Source organism: Anas acuta, chromosome 6, assembly GCF_963932015.1.
Source record: "Anas acuta chromosome 6, bAnaAcu1.1, whole genome shotgun sequence".
In the NCBI taxonomy this organism is placed as follows: domain Eukaryota; kingdom Metazoa; phylum Chordata; class Aves; order Anseriformes; family Anatidae; genus Anas; species Anas acuta.
In genome coordinates, this window is record NC_088984.1 from 6012139 (window position 1) to 6033696 (window position 21558).

The 21558-nt window shown below is 38.0% G+C and overlaps 1 long non-coding RNA gene across 4 annotated transcripts in view; it reads right to left on the reverse strand.

Annotated features, from left to right (window-relative positions):
- The window catches only part of LOC137858811 (uncharacterized), a 196268-nt gene that overhangs the window by 148609 nt on the left and 26101 nt on the right, over positions 1–21558 (reverse strand). The window lies entirely within an intron of this gene.

Consider the following 21558-nt stretch of genomic DNA (forward strand, 5'->3'; position numbering starts at 1 on the left):
CCACATCAGGAGGGACTGAACGGACAAGAGCTCGTGGACTGGGAAAGATGGCAACTATAAAAATATGAAGAGGACAGAAAAGAATAATTATATATTACTTTTCACAATACAGTGACTGGGAGAGACTTAAAAAAAATAAACAGGGAAATAGTTTTAAAAGTAAGAGGAAATAGTATAGTTTTAGGTACATAAGTCACTTGCAGCCCTTTAAAAGATAAGCAGGAAAATAAGTCTGTCTATACCTGCACCTAGGAAAATAGCAGAGGAACTGTGATGAAGATCAGAAGCAGGGAGAAGTGTTGGGAAGAAGAGGCCATAGTCGTCCTGATGCACATACATACTTTTATTATAGATGAATAAGATGTTTTCCTTTGAATGGAGGTAACCTACAGACGGTACACTGAAACATATGGTATTTTTTTATATAACGCATTTTAATTGAGGAACTCATTGCCAAAGAATTTATTGGAAACCAAAAGGATAAATGGATCTTGAAAGGCTGCCAGGCACAATCCAAATGTAACCAGTCCTCCGTAACATCCTATATTACTTTCCTTAGCTGAATAAATATGCCAAGAGTATGTTTACTTCACACTCCTTCTGTTTCCTTTATTTAGCATCTGTTACTGGAAATTGCTGGAGACAAAGTACTAGACCTGAAGTGGTCCACTACAGTCCAGCAGTTGTTATATTGTTATCAGGAGAGGACAAATGATACCCTGTCCCCAAAGTCGGCAGGTATTCTGCCTGTCCCATCACTGCATCCAGCACATCATCCCAAATGTTTGCCCCATATATTGCAGTAACAGCCAGGCAAGATTCACAAAAGTCTGTTTTTTGCAAAAGACAGCTTTAATTTGACCTTCCAAAATCTGTGTTTCAACATTTCTCACCTCCTAAGAAAGCAATAAAAAGAATTGCTTAGAAATATCCTGGCATATTTCTGCCCAGTTCCAAGATTCAAATCTTTCAGATAATTTACACAGCAAAACAAACTGTGTTATTATACAAAATGGACCATGCTATTCTTCGTGAAAACGTTGTTTACCATACTAAATAATACTCAAAAAGCACAACCAACTACCTATTTAGGTGGTCTAAACAATGGCACTGTAAGCAAAACAGCCACAAACCAATGAGGTCCACCTCAGGCTGTGCAGGAACTGCAGAGCAGCCACAGCTGCCCTGGGTAACAAGGCATCATCGCTCTTACAGGAGTGACAAACTTGCCAAAACAATTATCAGGGTGTAATCTCCATTCACTCCTCCTGCCAAAATTACTGATTACTCCTTGCAACCACATTTTTTCAAAAATAAGCTTTTAATATAATTAGTTATTGTAACATCCCCACTTGCTGAGGGATGTAATGGAGGTAATATACAGGTAATAAAATGCTTGCTCTGCAAACAAGAAGACCCTGCATCCAGAAATGAATGAACTTTCCACACTGGCTTTAATTATTTCTACTTTAAAATATTATCCCTCCTTGCAGAATAAAACTTCTATTTGTGTAAATCACCGTGTGAGGGAACATGCATCATAACCATTCAACTTCCAGTAGAATAAATGAATGTGGGGGTTTTCATCATGCTCATGTGAGAGATCCAGAAGATATTTCTTAGCAGCAGTGGAGTAACTCCAGGGAGTGTAGTTATCATGATTATCATCAGGCAATTACTGTCTAGCTACTGAAGTATAAGAGACCTTGAGTTGCATTACTTGCATCATAACACCAACATTAAGAGTTCAATTATCACATAATACCTGCTTGTTTCTCCTGTTTTACTATTTAACATTCTAGTATGCATAAAGGGAGAAAAACAACAATAAACATGCATAAAGGGCAAAGAGCAATCATAAGAAAGTGCATAAAAGAATGCATAATTATAAGGATTTCTTAATTTAAAATAAGAAAAAAATACTAATAAATCTTTATAGAAGAATATCCAAAGCTCGTTTTGGAGAGGTTCTGCACCATTGTCCCTGGCTTCACACTTAATAAACACTTAAAACACAAAAAGCTACTTGTAATCACACAACTAATCCCACCGTGATGCTGTAAGGCCTTGATCCAGCCAAGTGTTGTTCATTCAGACTCCTCCAGCAAAGCACTTAACTCATGCTTAGTTTTAAGCACTTGAGAATCCCTCTTTGACCTCGGTGAGATTTAAGCATGATTAAAATGAAGCGCATCTTTAACCTGCTGTGGGATTTGGGGTTCGAGGAATGAGGAGTTTCATTTTATACTTTCTCTGTGAAGAAGGGAAAAAAAAAAAAAAAAAAAACTGTAAAATATCCTGGTAATAAAATAAAGGTATTCTAAAATATTCTGAGGATCTTAAAGTCCTCTAAGAAGCATGTCACTCTATGCATATATTACCATGTGCTGCCAATTAACTGTAATTTGCTACTATACAAAATGCAATGCCTACACCTGTTGCCACATGCCTATGAATGTTTGCTTATCAGTCTTTTTACATATATTTATGTGCTACCCTATTGTGAATAACATGAATATTGGCCTGATTTGAAGCTCCAGGACTTACAGGGTTGACTTGTCTGGATTGTTTTTTGAATGCTGAGCCCATAGGTTTTTCCCAGGCATATCTCCAATTATTTTTATGACATCCCATTCAGTTTCAATGGAAGGCTTACTTAGAAAAAAAGGATTTTTGTGGTTGGCATTGAACTAGATGGAGACAGCTCAGAGGAAACACAGTCTCTTACAAACATGACAGTATGAGCAATTTATTACATTTAAGGAAGCTTAATCTTTAAGAAATACTGGGAGGGTTCAGTTTTCTTGGTCATTTTCTATCACTGATGAAAAGAAATAATCAAAAATAGCAATGAAGGTATATGTTCCTAGGCAAAGGAAATCTTTTATTAAATTATCTTGCTATTCTATAGGTCAAACGGTGCTTCAGGTGTAGATATAACTGCATATTAATAACAATTGCTATTTATAACCCTCATAATTGAGATTTTAGTCGAGAATGTAATTGAAAACATTAAAAGTTCAAAGTCTAAAAGATTGTAATCTCCAGGAAATTATTTTTGCGTCTCACCACTATAAGGGCAAGAAGAACTGGTGTTGATAAAGGGAAGAAAACCATTAGTGAGGTAAATCTGGAAGCAAGAGAGTTAGGAACATATGCAGGCAGGCACTGAAAGCCTTGCTCTTCCTCTTCCCCTGGTCGCTGGGGCAGCCACATGGAATTTCACATTGCTCTTTCCTATTGCTAATCAAACTGGCACATCGGGTTCAAAGGATTCACGGAGGCTTTTTCAAGGCCAGATAATTTGCTGTGGACAGCACTTCATTCCCAGCAGAAGTATAATGCTGTTCCCTGGGCTGATAGCTAGCAGCAGGTTAGGGATGTGTTTACATGGCTTTTAAAACTAAAAGGCAGCCTTGCCACATTCAGTGACCTCCAAAGTGAGCAGAATTGCAAATGGCAAGGACTGAATTTAATTCAGTACCCAGGATGCCACTAATGTTTTACATGCATGATCAATGAGCAGAACTGTGATGTGAAAAGCGCTGAATATTCATGGCAATGAAATTCTCTAACCCTAATTTCAAAGATAAAATACCATTTTCACTTTGACAAGACAGCTTTTGGGTGTTTTCCAAGAACTGTGATGTACAAGAAGCTCATTAGAAACTTTAAATGAAAAGAAAAACCATTGTCCTTCATCAGGCCTGGAATTATTTAAGGGATAGTTGGCCCTGTTCATATGACTTACTGACAATGGCATTCACAACACAAGGAACTACCTGTGCCAAATCATCCTGAACTTTGCTATGTTCACTTCTTCTCCCACCCCTACAGCTTGTTGCTGCCATTTGAGGTTCCCAGCTGTGCTCAGACTCACTGGCAGTGTCTGATGAAGCCCTGTGGAAAGAGCTTGCAGCTTGAATGCTTCAGAGACATGGGAGCATCAGGCACAGACGTGTCTTTAGCAGCTCTGCAGGAACACCGTCTTGAGGTTTAAATATAGATTGCACACCCTCTCCAGAAGGGATCATTACAATCAGGCAATTAGATGGACCCTGTGTGATACCATCTGTCTGAGTTATGGCAGGGAAGATGAATTTTAATCCTTCCTCGACCTATCCTTCACCAGCAGCTTATCTCATGCTCACTTCGGGTTGCTGGCCCTTAAGACAAGAGGAGAAGGTGATAAAAAGGGATGTCATAACCTGTGAAATTTGTATCATTCTCTGTCTTTCAACCAGCAAGAGGTATCGGTAGCCTGTACTGAGGTGCAATGTAAGTATTGACCAATTAAATCCACTTGCAGTATATCCATCCACTGCAATAAATTCAAGCCATATTTCACCTCAGAACAAACTTCCAACCTTCTGCAGAGAAGGCCAGAAACCTACTGGACTCAAGAGCAGCAATATCCAGACAGAAGAACCTTTCCTGATGAACCTTTCCTGTCCTGAATTCTCGCAGGACAGTCATTGATTCATTTGCACAGAGCAGGTCAGATCAGGATGTTGCATGCTGTAGTTACAACCCTGCTGGTCACCCTGGCTTCCCACAGATCACACCAGTGCCAGCTCCTCCCGAGCTTTTGCTCCCACAGGCAAAGGACATTTGGAAGAAGAGAGAGGCAATGTCTATCAGACTATTGGGCAGGCACCTCCAGGATGCTACCAGGTTGTGCAAGTTTTGTTTGGTTTTTTCCACCATCAAAAATAACTTCTAGTGTACATCAAAAAGAACTACAATACAACAGCAAATAAAAATTAAAATGAATCTTAACTGTTCTGAACAAAAATGTTGAACTACTAGTATCTTTAGGTATATACATATTAGTATCTTTACATATATACACATAAAAATACAATAATTTTTACTTATATCCATATGACCTTGGAGATAATCCACAGGTGTGAAACCAATTGGAAACCAGACAGCTCGACCTTTCCACTTCTCTTCATAAAATTAATTGGGGTAGAAAGGTTTTAGAGGTTACCTGTTTGCTCTTGTGGCCAGGCAGTGACACATCCACACAGAATGGCACATTTTCTGAGAAACATCACATTTCACTGGTGACATAAATTCACAACCAAACTGCACACAACCTCTTGACAGATTAATTCATAGATTAAAAGGGAAAATGAAAATAGACAACATGTATAACATAGTCCATGCATTTATTTAAACTGCCAAAATGCCAATTATTTACATTATTTTACACTGATTTCTGCTAAATTGCTTTTGTGTCTGTTAGGAGCTCATTTCTTAATGCTATATAGATGTTCCAAATTTTTTAGAAGTTTACAGAATATTACAAAAATAATATTGAATCATTTCCTCCACTCATTTTTACCTTTTAGTCAAAATAATTTATCTCACTTAGTTTAATTTTCCATCTACTTTTATAAGGCTTTTTACTGCACTAAATTTAAAGTACTGTTGTTTTTCTAGGGGATACTAATTGCAGTCTTTTTTTTTTTCTTTCCAAACAATTTCACTTTTCCTTCCAATGTTCATCTTTAAATTCCATCTTTATTACTACAATTGCACTGAATGCTAACAAGTGCATTGACAGCTGTAGGCATGTAGCTTTTTAATACTACCTTGCAGGCAAAATGACCTTTTTCTCTTCAGATAAAAACTCTTTCTTATTGACATTATCCTTTTCTACTTCACAATATCCTATAACATAAAGAAGATACAACACATGCTGTTTTTCTCAGAGATCTGTTTCCACGACTACATATTAATAAAAGCTTTCTTGGATGGCATTCCCTTCCTGAGAAATCTCACACCCTGCCAATGCAGAGAGGGTTAAACTCTTAACAGGAAAGATGAAAGAAGGTATCTGGGAGCACTGATGAAGAGGAAAGGAGATCTGAGAAATTACAAAGCAAGAACAGAGGTTCTGGGGAGTCACATTTTGGAGAAGTGAATGATGCTTCATTTTTGCTGCATCGCCCACTTGAGCGGAATCATAGGTTGTTTTGGTTTGTTTTGATTGTTTTTTCCATTTTCACTCCATGCTTTCTCTGGCTCCACATATTCCCTTTGGTTTCAATGAGGTTAATTGAACTCCAGGCAGAGAATAAATTAAATAAATGTATGTTTATTGGAATTCATGGCATTTTCGCACATGGCAGTGAAATAATTATCTCCTGAACTCAAGATATCATTACGATAAAACTGGAAGTGGAATTTACTTGTTTGTTCCAAAAACTGTCTTCTACAAACAGAAACAAAAGTTTAGACCACAAAAATCGGTGGTAACTTAATCTAAACCACAGCTAGAGAATTAGGTGAGTGTCCTTGATAAGAATAAGTCAAATCAGGCCTAGAGCCATTCAGAATTCAGTGAACATGGACAAAAGTCAGGCTGACATCTACTAGAATAACAGAAGTGACTGCAAACTTACATCATGCTGTGATAAAAAGTTTCATGAGTTTTCACCTGTTAAGTAAAACTAAACATTTCAGAGAAGCAGCATCCCCAAAAGCACTCCCCAAAACTGCTACAACATCGTAGGAGGGAATCAGGCCTTTCCGGGACAAGCTGCAAGGACTATGCTTGCAAATACACAACGATGCCCTGAAAAGCTCAAATCCTGAATGAGATCCAATTTATTGCTCAATACTCATCTGCTTTTAATCACATGTTACAGAGCATGTGACAAGATCCCTATCTTGCTCATTTTAATGACTATGGCACATGGCTGGCAACGGAGTTTGTAAACCCTGAACTCAAGCAGGCTGACAATCCATGATGATTTAAGCACTCAGGCTTATTTGCTGTTGTTGTTCATAATACTAAAATTCAGTTGCTCAGATGTTTGCAGGGAAAAGCCTCTAAGAAGAAGTATTGTCAAAGTGAATTTATTTGCAAATTCAAAATGACATTCATGGCAAAAAGGATCAGTTGCATTCACCCAGCTATTTCTGTAATGATTTTTACTGCTTCCTGAATTCCTAATTAGGAAGACATATCTGATAGTTAAATACTGCAGAACATTATACATGAATTATTGCCTCCTAGTATTTTATCAAAAATGTAATTGGAAGTACATTATGTGGGGGAAAAGCGAGTTTTTCAGCTATTTATGCCTGCAGATATGTTTACTTTATGTCTCTGATGAATTTGTAAATGCAGGTGTTGTTTGATAATCATGACCATTTTACATGATTCATACTGACTTGCAGACTGGGAGACATGCAAATTTTCACTTTGTTCTTACTCTATTTCTGCATCTCTCTAACAAGCATGCTCCGTGTTCGTTCTCTCTCTTTGTCACATTGGGAGGCCAGGAGGCAGCGACACACAGGAACTGTCCTTTCCCTCTCCACATGCCAAGATCCTCAAGCCAGTGAGTAATGGGAACAGGGTTGTGGCTAAATTGCTTTATGGATCACTATTCAGTAAAGAGTATTACCTAGAAACAGGTAACCCAAGCAAGATAAAGTTCATTGCATCAATAAATGTTTTTTGTTTGTCTAATTAATATGTGCTGCACACTTCCTTGGGCTGATTCAAAATTCCAGCTGTTTGGCTCTAAGCTGGAGTTCAGACTATGTAGGGCCAGGGCTCTCTGCTGTCAGCCCCAGCCTCTCCGTGCAGAGGAAATTATGCATGTCCGCTGTATTCTTGAGTTGCACTCATAATTTTCATGCAAACTCATCATCAAGACATTTCTCACGGAGATGAGAATTGAACACACACTTGTTTTTTCCATGGTGGTCTTCATGCAAGGTTATATTTTATATATTATATATATAAGGAATGAGCTTCTTTGATCTTACTGGTGTATGATGATGGCTGCACTTGGGCATCTGCCCTGACTTCTGTACAGCTTTTCAAGTCATGTGGTGTTTCAAAGTCATCTACTGTTGCCAGGGTCTTTTGGGCATTTTAGTATTGGGTAAGGAAATAAAGGTGATGAGATTGAAACCTTGCTCCTTTGATATACATAAAGCTGTGGGCCCACAGTAACGTGACCTGGCTTTCCTCCAGCTGGGGAATGAGGAAAACAGAATAAAAAGTAGGTAAGGTCTCCTTTTTTTGGCTACAGTTATAAAAGTAGCTGCATAAATTTCAAGTTCCTGACACCTGACAGCAATGAAAATGGAGAAAAGTTGAAAAGATCATGCTATTATTATCATATGTACCATTAGGATTAAGACTAGTAATAGACATGCCAAAAAGCCAAAGGTGTAGGAATTTCTGGAGGGACAGATTACAGGGAATGTACGTGTATGCCACCTCGCACAATAGCATCTTAATCCTCACTGGAGCTTACAGGTACAGTTGTGCATTCACGCTTCATGACAATTTGACATGATTCTTAAAAAAAAATGATATAAAGAAAAGTATTGGGCAGGTTTTAAAATTTCTGATATGTGAAAAGGAGCTTTGAAAGGAGGAGTAAGGATTTCTTACCATGTCCTGTTGAACCAGTCAAGTGAAAACTGGAGAGCTGTGATGGTTTTACCCAGCTGGGCAGCTGAGCTCCACCACAGCCGCTCTCAGTCCCCCTCCTCAAAGGTAAATGGGGAGAAAATACAATAAAAAGGGCTCATGGGTTGAGATAAGGACAGGGAGATCACTCAACAATTACTGCCATGGACAAAACAGGCTCAGTATAGGGGACAGATAACATTTATTACCTATTTCTAACAAGGTAGAGCAGTGAGAAACTCAAAAAGTTTTCTTTATGAAGATGGCTTACCTTCCTCAGGGAACACAGACACTGAAATTAAGAAAAAAAATATCACTTGATATAATTTGAAGAAATATTGGGATTTCTGGAAGGTTTTCAGTTTTACTAGAATCCTCTTTTTAAAAGATGATGCATAAATTCTAGGAGAGCTGCAAAAGTAAATACAAGAACAGAGCTTGGCACTTAAAGTAATCTTCACTGGGGTATTTGCTTATATAAATAAATTATTATTAGTTAAATAAATTATTATATGGTAGACTAGAAAGATCTGACATTCTGCACCACAACCAGAAGCAAAATATTCATTTGAAAATATGTTTGCATTCATAAAGAAAAGAAAAAGAAGTTTTAAAAAGGGAAAGAGAAAGAGAAAAAGAAAAGGACCAAGGAAGAAAGATAAAGAATCCTGGCTACTGGTCCCCTCTGACTTCAGAGCACCAGTTTTAGAGAAACCAGTTGAACAAATCCCTTCATGTGTGAAATAATGAAAAAGGCTAGAGCTAAATTCTTAAGGTTTTGAAAATAAGAAAAGGTCAAAATATATGCGTGGGTGAAGGAGAGAGAAAGACCATACCACCCATAGCACCATGGAGTGCAAATTAGTACCTCCCACATAGCAGAAGTGGCAAGTACAGAAACAGCCACAGTGGTATTTCTTTCAGTCATGCACTTGCTATATCAAAAACCTCTCACTTGAAGCAAAATCCCAACAGGGTTTGCCCCAGAAGGCTAATACTGTACTCCTGGTATTTAAAGCTGAGGGAAAGATGCAGGACTGGGCACTACATTGCTCCTGCCAAGCACATGCCACTGGCTGGGTGAGGAGCTGGAAAACAAGCACAGCACAGCACCTGCTGGGGTCTGCAGACCTGATGCCATTTCCTACGTCAAAAGCATGTGGAATTTTTCACATAGAGCCAAACTTGTTCCCACTGCAGCTCTACCACTGGCAGCAGACCTTCACGAGAGATGACCGTGGACCACTGCCCTGTCAGAAACGTACTGTGGCTGGAAGGACAGAGGAGAGAGCAACCTTCTTCTTGCTGCCTCAGGTAGGCCAAAGTTTGTTGCGCAGCTCAGTTAATGTGCATGCTCCACTTCAGAACGTTCACTTAGTAGGACATGTCAATAAAAACAAAAATCAAGTAAAAACAGAAAGCTTTGTTGCATTTCCCAACACTTCAAAATACTTCGAGAGGACAATATTCGTAATGGGTCTGATCACTGAAGTATTCCTGTGAAGAAGCAGCCTCCATTCCTGGTGGATTTCCCTAGCAATATCTTTTCCACCTGGTGGGTTTCTGTTTTAATACAGAAACTATTCACACTAAGGGATTTAAAACTAATGAGTTTGCAAGCTGTTCTTAAAACTTCTACACTCCAATGAGATTAAAAATAATGTTCAGCCATACATGCTCTATCCACATTGTATCATTCTCTAATTACATTTCACCACAAGGGCATAAAAAAGCACGACATCCTACAATTAACATTGCAAACATGGGCAAAACTCTGTCACCACAGTATTTGGGATCAGTTAGTGTTAGATTTTCTTCTGTTTTGATATATATCTTACTTGTATGGGCTTCCATGCCAGCACATGCACGTTTCCTCTGCACTCTCTCACAGAACCTTTCTACCAATTGCTTGATCTTCGCCTTCTCCCATGTGGCAAATTAACAATAAGCTGAAACAAAACCCCGTCTTTGATTTTTTCCAATTAAAATAATATATATACTAAAAAACAAAACAAACAACAACAACAACAAATACTTATTTAAGTGTACGGCCTGGAGGTTACACATACCATGTTCCTTTAGCATCCCTGCAAAAGGCTTCAGCTGGCAAATAGCTGATAAAGAAAATCGCAAATAGCTGAGGAGAGAGGTACCAGCAGGAAAATATGGTGATGTATCAATAAACATACAATCACATCAACAATTTAAAGTATTTGAGGAAAGCATCCAAATAGTCAGCATCTGACTTAATTAGTTATGAAGAATTATACCCACAGATACAATTGCGTGTGCATATGTGCACAAGCACATACTAAGTAGACTCTCCTTTAAAGCCATGTGGAACTTCTCTGTGTGTCTGAAAAAAAACTCTTCTGACCAGAAAAAATGTGTGTGTTGAGCATATAGGATAAAATATTATTTTGCAAAACAGTTTGGTATAATGAATAGGGGTAAATATATTCCCCAGTGAATATATATGTATATATATATATATATCTACACACACACACACACACACACATTTCCAGGATAAGAAGCCTATTACACCACAGATGGTACTTGCATAGTCACTGTCACATACGCTCCCAGCGGACATGAAAATACCAATCATACTCTCATTGTACGTGCCTGTACCAGTGATTATTGTAGTTTGCCTCCCCAAAACCTCCAACTGTCCAAACCATGGCTGGAATCCATTATGATGCTTCTTCTCCTTGTGATTATCATTTTTAATTCTCTGGTCAGAATACACGTTATTATACAGGCACAATTATTCATGTTAACTAATTTATTTCAAGAGAATCCAATCCATCACTTCTCCTCTGTATATACTGTCTGAAAACACCTATGGATAAAGAAAATATTTCTGCATGCCTTAACAGAAAAGTAACACATTAATGCAGAAAGAATATGAGTTTCCTTTCAGACACAGGACGATACAGAAAGACTTCCCAGAGAAGGTTTCTGGCCTCTGAAGTTCTTAAAAACTCATGAAAAAAAAAAAAATAGATATATATTGCTCTGATTTAAAGAACTGGCTCACATTCACCTAGCTCTGCCCTTTCAAATCCCCTTCCTTACAGTCACTTGGAGAAGTGAGATTTGTGATCAGAGGCACTTCTTTGCTATCAGTATAAATTCTCACATTTCCAGTGACTCTTTAAAACAGCACGTGGCCTTGAGAATCAGAGTTTAAGCGCAAGAGAAAGTGTGCTAAAAGGCTTCATAGCACAGTACGAAAGAGTTCACATTGACATCACATAAAACTACATTGACCCTGTTTATAAGAGACTCAAGAATGATTTTCAACACAGGCTCATATATTTACCAACGATTTTACAAGTTCCTTCACAACATTCCATTACCAATTTGTATTCCTTATGTTAGCTGAGATTTCCAGAAATGAACAACATTAATTGTTATGATTAAAGTATAAAGACTTCCCAAATAAAAAACAATATTTATACATTTTGCCCTGACTTCTGGATAAGTATTTTTAGATTTCTGTGTTTCAATATGATTTGCTTGAAGATTGTTAGCACTTTTTTTCCCTGGCTAAGCACACAACAATAATAGCATCTCTACCAGAAAGCCCCTATAATTGATTTGACAATTAAAAACACAAATATCAAGCTGCTGAGGGAAGATTACCCAGGTCCAGTAATTTGCAGTTTTGTTTAGCAGGACAGGATGCTTAAGGGCATTACACAAACAGCATAAAATGTGCAGTATAATGGTGGTGACATTTTCAGCTATCATTATTGCAAAAGACAACAAAATACATATTGCCAGCTACCATACCTGCCTGCATTCACAGGACATTTTTTCAAAGAAGCCATTTTTAGAACTGTCCCAGATATTTGGGGCACAACTTCCTTTACTTGAGAAAATTCAAAACAATGCACTGATGTCAGCTGTCTGACAGACAGCTCTTTGTACTGCTTTGATAACAATGGTGCTCTAGAAGAAGTGAATGGTGATTCCAGGGGCTGAAGACCCATAATCTGCCCTAATCCCCCGCAGGTTCTCTGCCAGGAAATACCAGCATGCAGAAATACAAGGGTGCAAGTGGTGCCTGCTGCTCCCTTGCCAGCACCCATACTGATACACCATCAGCTTTCTAGGAGAAAGTAATTCAAATTAACATAAGGCAAAAGTTGAGATGCAATCACAACGATTCAGAATCCTGCCTACAGTTAACTACAAAGAGAGCCTCTGCAATTGTGTCACATTTTCAATGGGAAGAAATAACTTGCAAATAGCGTTAGCAGCAGAAGAAAAATTATAATTCCACAGGATGTGAACAATGCAAAAAGGAAGGGAAGAAGCATCCGGTTCAGCCTCCAAAGAAAGCAAAGCTGATTTAGCTTTCCAGTTGAGCTCAAGTCAGGCCCCAAGCTTGCACTGCTTCTGATCTCTGTGTGTCAGGCACAGCACAGCTGGTCGAGGGTCCTGGCTGCCAGTCTCATGAAAAACCATTGAGGAAAGGATGTCAGAAGCACAAGGAGAAAAGGAGAAATGAAAGAATGGAAAATGAAGTGGGGAAACAGAACAGACAAAGATATAAAAGGGCAAAGAGTGATGAGTCAGCTGAGATAGAAGAGTGAAAATTATCTTGAAAATAATTAGAGGGCCTTAGACACTAGCAAATGAGCACATTGTAAAGGCCACTCTCTCACTTCTGTTTTGGGGCATTTTTGCTTTGAAGAGAGAAAGAGATTAAGAAGAAGAAGAGGGAAATAATGAATCCTCATCTTGTTCGTTAATAAACTAAAAAAGTTGCTAACAGAACTAACCAGTTACAGTTAATGAGGTCCTTTATAAGATTTCTATGAAATGAATAGGGCATCCAGGCATTCTACTTCAGTTATCCAACTCTTAATTAGCCTTGCCTGCTTAGCTCTGCAGAAGACAACTTGTGTAATGCCCTCCACCTTGGAGGTTTCCCTGGTATTACTAAAATTTTCATAGGATGAGAATCACAACATGCCTGCCATATGGATCACAAAGTGAAAGGTGAGGTGAAAAGTGACATGGCAATGGGTTACAGGTAGGAGATGACAAGAGTTCTCCAAGAGACCTATTACTCCACTGCAGGCTGGCCTACAATGAAGATCGCTGTGTTGCTACGTGCAGGGGTGGGCAAGTCACGTTTAGTCCAACATCTCCTGGCAGCTCACCTCCTTCCTCCACTGATGCAGGCTGCTCAGGAGCCATCACGCCCCACAGCATCCTTCCCATGCAGCTCAGGTACTGCTCCCAGAAAAAGCACTCATTGGTCTTGAAGGCACATGTACCACCTTGTACCCTGTATGCATCAACTTGTAAAACAGGCAATTATTTCTATTTTTAGAAGAAATCCAAAGCTTTGATAGTTATATAAACTATGTTATAAATTTAATAGGAAGGTTGTAGAGGCAGGGTTTGAACAGGGACTCCTCCAGCCCCTGATAGGGTTTAAATCACAGAACACTCTTGCTCAGAGATAATAAACTGTCCAAAGCAGGAACTCTGTCTTTTTGTGTTAGGAACAATACATCTCAGGGATTATCTACTACTAAAAAAGCATTTATTAACGATCTATATTAAATCATGCTGTCATTAGATTTTGTCCATTTTGTAAGTAAAACTGCATTTTTGTATAAAAAGGATTTTAACCTACTAAGACCAAGATTTCAGTTGGATATCCTTATCATCAATAACAATTAGAAATGAAAACGCTTGGCTGTGATGAGGTACTGGCTTAAACAGCAATCATCAGGGTGGCCAGCAAAATCCCAGACTCCAGTGTTGGGAACCTGAGGAGAGAGTAACTTTTTAATCTTGTGCATCTAAACGTTTGTGCTCATAATTTCTGAAGAAAACAGATTTATTTTTTTTTAGTAATTTATATTATTTTCCTCTTTACTTGCAATAGGTACAATCTTCTTTCAGCCTTTTAAAAGTCAGAGAGATCACAAACACTTTCCTGAGCCCTATTTCCCTCCTGTTCATGATCAAAAGAGAGAGTTGGAGAGCTGGAATTTCCTGAGTTCTTCCACAGGTGATGTTCCCTACTTGCAACAACAGAGGACAAGAAGGTGCCCAACCACTAATACCTTTCCACCACTTCCCACATGGATGCTAAAGTTGCAGCGTATCTGGAAAGTGTCAGTTTGTCCCCATATCACATCACGACATGTTTCACTAACTTCTGCTTGCAACATACATGCTACAGAAATGTACTAACATATGCTGCAGATGATGGCTCATTAATGTACTCATTCTATACATCACAGCACCATATTTGCCTTTATTTTTTGCTGCAGTATGACAAAGAAAACATGTTGAGGAACTGTATCTCCAGTGATCCCTTTTTAGGGTCATTGTCTCATCTCTCCTTCCATATGGCTGTATCAAACTACAGCTGATGGATTATAACAATTTTTCCTCATAAGTATATTGCTCTTTAGCTTATTTTCCTGTCTTTTTCGTTATTTACTACCCCATCAAAATGCATATGCAAATTTAACTAGGCAAACTAATATAGTATCTGCTAGATCACTACTAATAGCATAAAATACAACCCAAAACTCAAGTAGCAGGTCTTGATAAGCAGTGTTCACCTGCAGTGATTCCAGCTGTCTCTCCTCTGCAACTGAAGGGGTGGAAAGGATTTTTGAGAAAATCAGCAGGATAGATAGGTGTTTCCACCCAGATCCCAGGGTTTTAGAAATCACATTTGGTGAAGCACAATTTGAAATTGGTCAAATCCCTACTGAAAGTGTCTTCTGCTGTCCTGTTCTCTTGTTTAACTGTGATATGATAACTGAAATTATTTTCCTTCACCTTGTTCCTTGCATGTAACTGTTGTGCTTACTTTCTGTGCTTTCTTTCTCATCTAAAGGATGAGCAGAATTCCCATCCTCTCTTCTAAAGGTTGAGCAGAATCCCCATCCTCTCTTCTAAACACAGGAGTCCACTGAGATTGTCCATTATTTTTATCCAGTCTTGGTCTGCTCTGGCATCCATCTGATTTCTTTAGAGGACGGCTCTGTTTTGTTCAGTCTATTAGAGCCTCTCTTTTTTTTTGGTTCATTCTTTCAGACTGATTTCTGCACATGCACTGCCTAACAGAATGCTGTCTTGTAGCAATTTGGTATTTTCAGCTACGAAGATAGCCTATAGGTTCTTCTGCTTCTGACACTGGTACTTATTCCATAATCACATTTATTTTGTTCCCTTGTGATTTGTTTATCTCCTTGATTTCATTACCCCCTGTCCACTTCCATAGGACCTGCCTTTAGATGGATTACCTCTGTGGATCTGAGAAATCCTTGCTCACTTTGATGCTTTGAAAGACAGTCACCTATTCCTCTGCTGCACAAGTCACCCCCTCCATTAGAAGTACCAGTTTGCATTTTAGGCTACCAAAATCTTCTCTCCCTTCCAGGCAGACAGTAGACGTGCACATCACAACATGCCACACCGTGTAGTGGCCACAATAACTAATCTTCTTTTCCTTTCCAGTAATTGACACAGAAATTTGCTTACTGGAACTTAAATTCCCAACAGGAACTTTCTGTTAACTATTCTAAATTTATTACTCAAATGTTTGCTGTTGCAGCATTTAAACTTGATCAGTCTATTCCTTCAGTAAATCAGACTCACTAATGTAAAACTTAAATATTAGATTAAGGTCAATATTAAATAAAACTTCCCAGATCAAAGCTGAATTCCAAGAGTTGGTCACAGAAGACCTGCTATCTTACTAATACAAACCAAAACCCACCTCCAAAAAAAAACATCAACATTTTCATCTGTAGAAGTCCTATCACTCTCATCAGACGTTGTGACTTTGGACTTGATGCATATTCCTTTGAATAATTCATATGCAATTTTATCATGAAAATTGCTTTTTTTCTGTAAAGGTCAGAACATGTCTTAAGACCCCTTTACAATGAAAAAGATCAGTATTTCAACAACTCTATGTAAAAGTTGTATGTAAGAATTGATAAACTAATACTGCTGTTAAACTCCAAATAGAATTCAGACTGGCAGAATGTAACCCCACCAGATGGAACTTGAATTGAATTCATCTGAGTTGACAACTCTCTTGCAAAAATAATTTTAAAAAAGTATCCTGTCCTCTTAGTTCAACACTGTTAACTTGCACAATGGTCATGTACCTTGCAAATCTCTACCAATTAAAATCTACTTTAAATCATAGCAGTTCAGAGCCACTCAATTATCATTTTACCTTCTCATTACTAAAATGTGCTATCTGTATCTTAATTTATTATTCACATACATACTCTGAAATCTTGTTCATTCCCTTTGGAAATCATTGCCTTCACTGAGATAAACTCATCCATGATAGATAACAGCTCTGTTAGCACTTAGTAATCCAGATCAGATTATTAGATTAGGACTGAACGTGCATTAGTATAATTAGACAGAAATCTATTCCAAATAGAGTGCAAACAAACCCTACTTTAGAAAATAAATGAATGCAACTCATCTTTGAGTACATCATTCTGTAGAAAACAGAGATGTTCTGCTGAGGAAGCCTGGAGGAGAATGTGATTTGCGGAATGGGCAGAGGTCCAGAAAGCATTACATTTCGCTTCTCCTCCTTTTTTCATAATGAGATCATCCCTAAAAGCCAGCATTCATGCATATACTAATTATAAATAAAAACAAAACATCTGAGTTTTTGTTTCTGTGCTGCAAAAATGCTACTCTGCTTTGGACACAACACATATACACTGGTCCAATTTCTGTTTTCTTGTAGTCTCTCATAAACTGATGCAACACAAATGCGTGAATCTTTCTTTCCTTAAGCTTTTCCCCCATAACTGTTTCCAGGCTTTTTTGCTTCAGGATCTTTCTGTTCCATTCTGTAGTGTCTTCTGCCCCAAAGGGACACTTCAGCTCTTTATCCTTACTAATAGGTCTCAGAGGATTCAGCAGGATAATTCTTTGTCTCCAGGAAGAACTCAATGATTTCAAAGTGTAATAACTAAAAATATGCCTTTATCCACTGACAATATTCTCACTCTTCTCACTCTCTTACACCCAAACGTAAAATTCAGCTCAATCCATTTTAACTCCTAGATCCATGTTTCGGTTTTACAAACTACCAAAGAAGACTTCAGAGTTGTATCGGCTTTGGGTGAGATGCAACATAGGGAGTGCTTCCATCTCTGCAGTCCATCTCTTCAATTCAACGTTGGGGTTAGAGCTCTCCTCTTCTTGTGTCTTGGTTTCTGTGGGCAGGACAGCCAGGTACACGCACTGGAGGAGGGAGATCCATGGCACTCCAGCCTTCAAGGTGGATAAGCAAGAGAGCCAGCCTGTGAAAATTGCTGCAGCATACATCTGTGGTCTACCCTGTGGTCAAAGCATACCCTCAGACCACATAAATTAGATAAAACATCAATTATTCCTTGAATTAATATCTTGAATTGATGATAAGAATTGATGATGAAATTGATGATGAAGACTTTACATTGTGTATCACTTCTCCCAGTTAAAAGTTAGGGAACTAGGGAACTGGTCTTGACATACCCTCTGAGCAGCTTCCCTTAAGTTTGGCCAGAGATCAGAATTGCCTTCATGGGCCAGAAAAAAATAAAACTGCAGAACTGGACAGCAGAATTCAGACTGTAATGTTTTCCCATCCTCTTGCACTTTGTGTTTTGCCATGCTGAGCTGGGATATAGATCTGAAGGCAAGTGAAAAATCTTGGATATCTTAGACTTTGATCAGGCAAATATGTTTGAACAGCTAATGAGTGTTTATATGCACAGGAGCCAATGGCATGCCCATCTTGCATTCAAGGCACACAAGCCTTTCATCTAGTTGTCTTGTAAACCATTGTTGGCTTCCCCAGTAGCAAGAAGCTCAGTCCAGACTGGAAAATCCACTAAAGCAGCAAAATAAACAAACCTGCATGGAGCTCTGTTTTCTCTTGAACACCACAAGATGGCCTTGCTAGGAGCTCAGGGCTGCCTTTCCTTGTGAGCTCCCATAGTTCAGACTCATTCATATGTCAGACTCATTCATGTGTTCTGAAAGTAGTTCTGAAAGCAGAAGGCTCACAGACCCAATGTGACTTCAGTGCAAACCTGTTCTTATAGGTTCTTGGAACCCCTGATAGCCAACCAGACTCCTTCTCTAATTTTAATCCATTTTATAAAACTCTTTTCAGCTGCATTTGGATGGATCAAAGTCTTCTATTGATCTTCTTGCAGTTGTGCTGGGATCTTAGGAGGAAATTGAAACCAGACTTGAAAAAAATATTTTAACTGCCAGTTAAGCATTGTGAAAAGATAGATTAATCTCAACGGACCTCAAAGTTGACAAAGTCATTGTTTAATGTGTTTAGATATAAAGCTAAAAGAAATTTGATAACAGCAATAATGCAGTTCCAAGAATATCGTTACCATGAAATAATTACATCCCAACAGGATTAGAGGTAATCAGCCACACTGTGTCTCAGTACACCTCAGGGGGTGATTATCTTACCGTAACAACACCACCCATTGTGTTTCATTGCTTAAATGTATTCTGATAAAATAACATAGTTTTAAAGTTTCTGCAGCTGTTTGTCAGCAGCAGAGCAAGAAAATTATAGTCATAGTATATTTTCTTTTCCCAGCAACTTCATATTAAAAAAAATCCCACTGGAAATTTTAAAACATATTCAATACAAAAATACATTCAGCATTTAGATTGCAACATAAATAATCAAAATTAGAACACTGAAATTTATCTTGGCAGGCTGTACTTTCTTCTTGCTTCTATGACTTCAATTTGTGTCACCATTTTAATATTATTTAAATATGGAGCTTTACTTAATGCATTCATGAATTGCTAGAATGAATGAAAATAAAGAAGTGTTTCATAGAAGATTATGAGCCATACAGAATATTATTTATTTACTTAAGTGACCAAAAAATAAAGTAATAAATCTTAGTCTCTCAAGTAAATGAAACTATTATGCCTGATTGAATGTATTTATTTATACTAATAAAAATAATATCTCCTCAGGTATTACTTTCCTATTATTTGTTATGTGCTATCAGTGTGCCACGTAAACATAACATCAAATAAAATATATGACATAAACAAGAGCTCCACTGTGCAATTCTACTACACAGCAGAGAGGCACCACGTAGATTCTGCTACGTTTTCTTAAATCTGTGCATGCAACTGGCAGCATATGTCAGCTTTGACAGTGGAACATTACACGTGCCATGCTGGGCTGCTGGGCTGTCAAAGCCAGTATCCCACACGTAGTAATCATAGGTAGGTGATACTGTCTGTCACTTAGTTATCACTACAGATAGTTTTTATTACTTGTTCTGCAGATATTCATGTGATTCCTGTGATCACACCAACCTGTCCCACTTCCTATATTACTCAAATGTGTTTCACAGTGGTTATATAGGCTCCAGTTTATGAAATGAAGCAATTCCTTTTTATTTCAAAGGTAATCAACAAACATTGTTTAATTATTTACTATAGTAAATGCTTTAAAGTCTCAGTGTCCAAGAGTGTCCAGAAGGATTGGCAGAGACTCAATCACCTTGTGAAGGATAGAAAGGATTCCATTTCTTCGCTGAGCTGCAACAGCCTACGATGCAATTTAGGGGATTCAGATATTGTGGAGCAGTCTCTTCAGGAGGAAAACCTCTTCCCCATTGAGTGAACCCCTAGTTAAGACGTGCCTTCACAGAAAGCTCGGCCCATAGATGCAGAAATGAGATAACAACTGGTTCCCTGTAGCACAAAACTTGCATTGGTGAATTCTGTTTGCTTGTAATAAACAAAGAGAACATAACATTGGCACCTGGGCTGCTAGGCTAAACTTAGGACAACTTACTCTGAACATGTGAGAAGCCTCGGAATTGTAGAGGCATGAAGAGCATAAACAAATTATGAATGAGCAGAGATTTATTGAGAGCAGCTACAACTCAGAGGAAGATAGTGTTTTGGGCTCCCCAACCTTTCAGAAGACTGGCTTTCTGGCTTATTCCTGAGAACTCTGAAGACTATTATAAGCAGTTGATTCAGCTATTCTAGAAACAAATTATGCAGACTATAAAGGAACTTTGACCTAATATATTACCATCTTTTGAATGACTATTTTGCTTTGAATTAAAAGTTAAAGGGAAATTAAAATGGTTAACTTTATGACTGCTTTCAGGAATTTTAAACCCATAACTGAAAAAAAAAAAAAAGTTGCATTTTTATAGCACATTACTCAAGAACTTCAAAAAACAGCTAACGTCTGGGATTCCCATTTTACAGATAAGAAAGCCATGACAGGCACAGATGCAAAAAAGAACGAGTCCACCCAGAATAATTACTACCTTTTGCAAACAGAAACTTCTTCCATTAATGCTTCAGACTATGTTCCATTAGTAATTACTGCATTGACATTTTTATATTAATTTCTAGAAGGACTTGTTCTTCATGTCCACTGGCATTTCACTGTTCAGAAAGACAAAATAAGACAAAAAAAAACAAAACATCTTTCTCCCACCTGACACTATCTTCTTTCACAGGACCCCTCTGAATTCATCTATTTTCTGTTCATACTGAGAACATCTAAATGAAGGTGCTAAACCTGCATGTTTAAAGATAATCAAAACTGAAATCAAAGACCAAAATGCCGTACTGCAAAGGCATCTTTCAATTTGTCCTGTGCCAATTGCAGGCAAAGAAATAAAACATTCTGCACTATCAGTAGGGCTTTGTTTCAAGCCCACATCACATGGACATAAATCTACTGTCATAACTGTTCCAAAAAATTTTATACAGTCAGCCAAAATCAATGATTATCTTAGGGGTTTCCAAAGGATTTTTTTTTCCATTCTGAAAACTCTTTACTTTGAGGGACAATCATTACTATTTAAATTTCACAGTGTAACTGGCATATATGCATAAAATGAAGAAAACATTCTGTTCTACTTTTTTTTTCCTATTACCTGCAATGGCAACAACATCTGAAATCAACAGCTATTTTGGGCATTGTATGCTTTTCATCAAATTGCAGTCAGTAGAAATACTTTCCCTAGCGATCTTCAAAACTCTGATATATGTGTCATAAAAATCTATTCAGA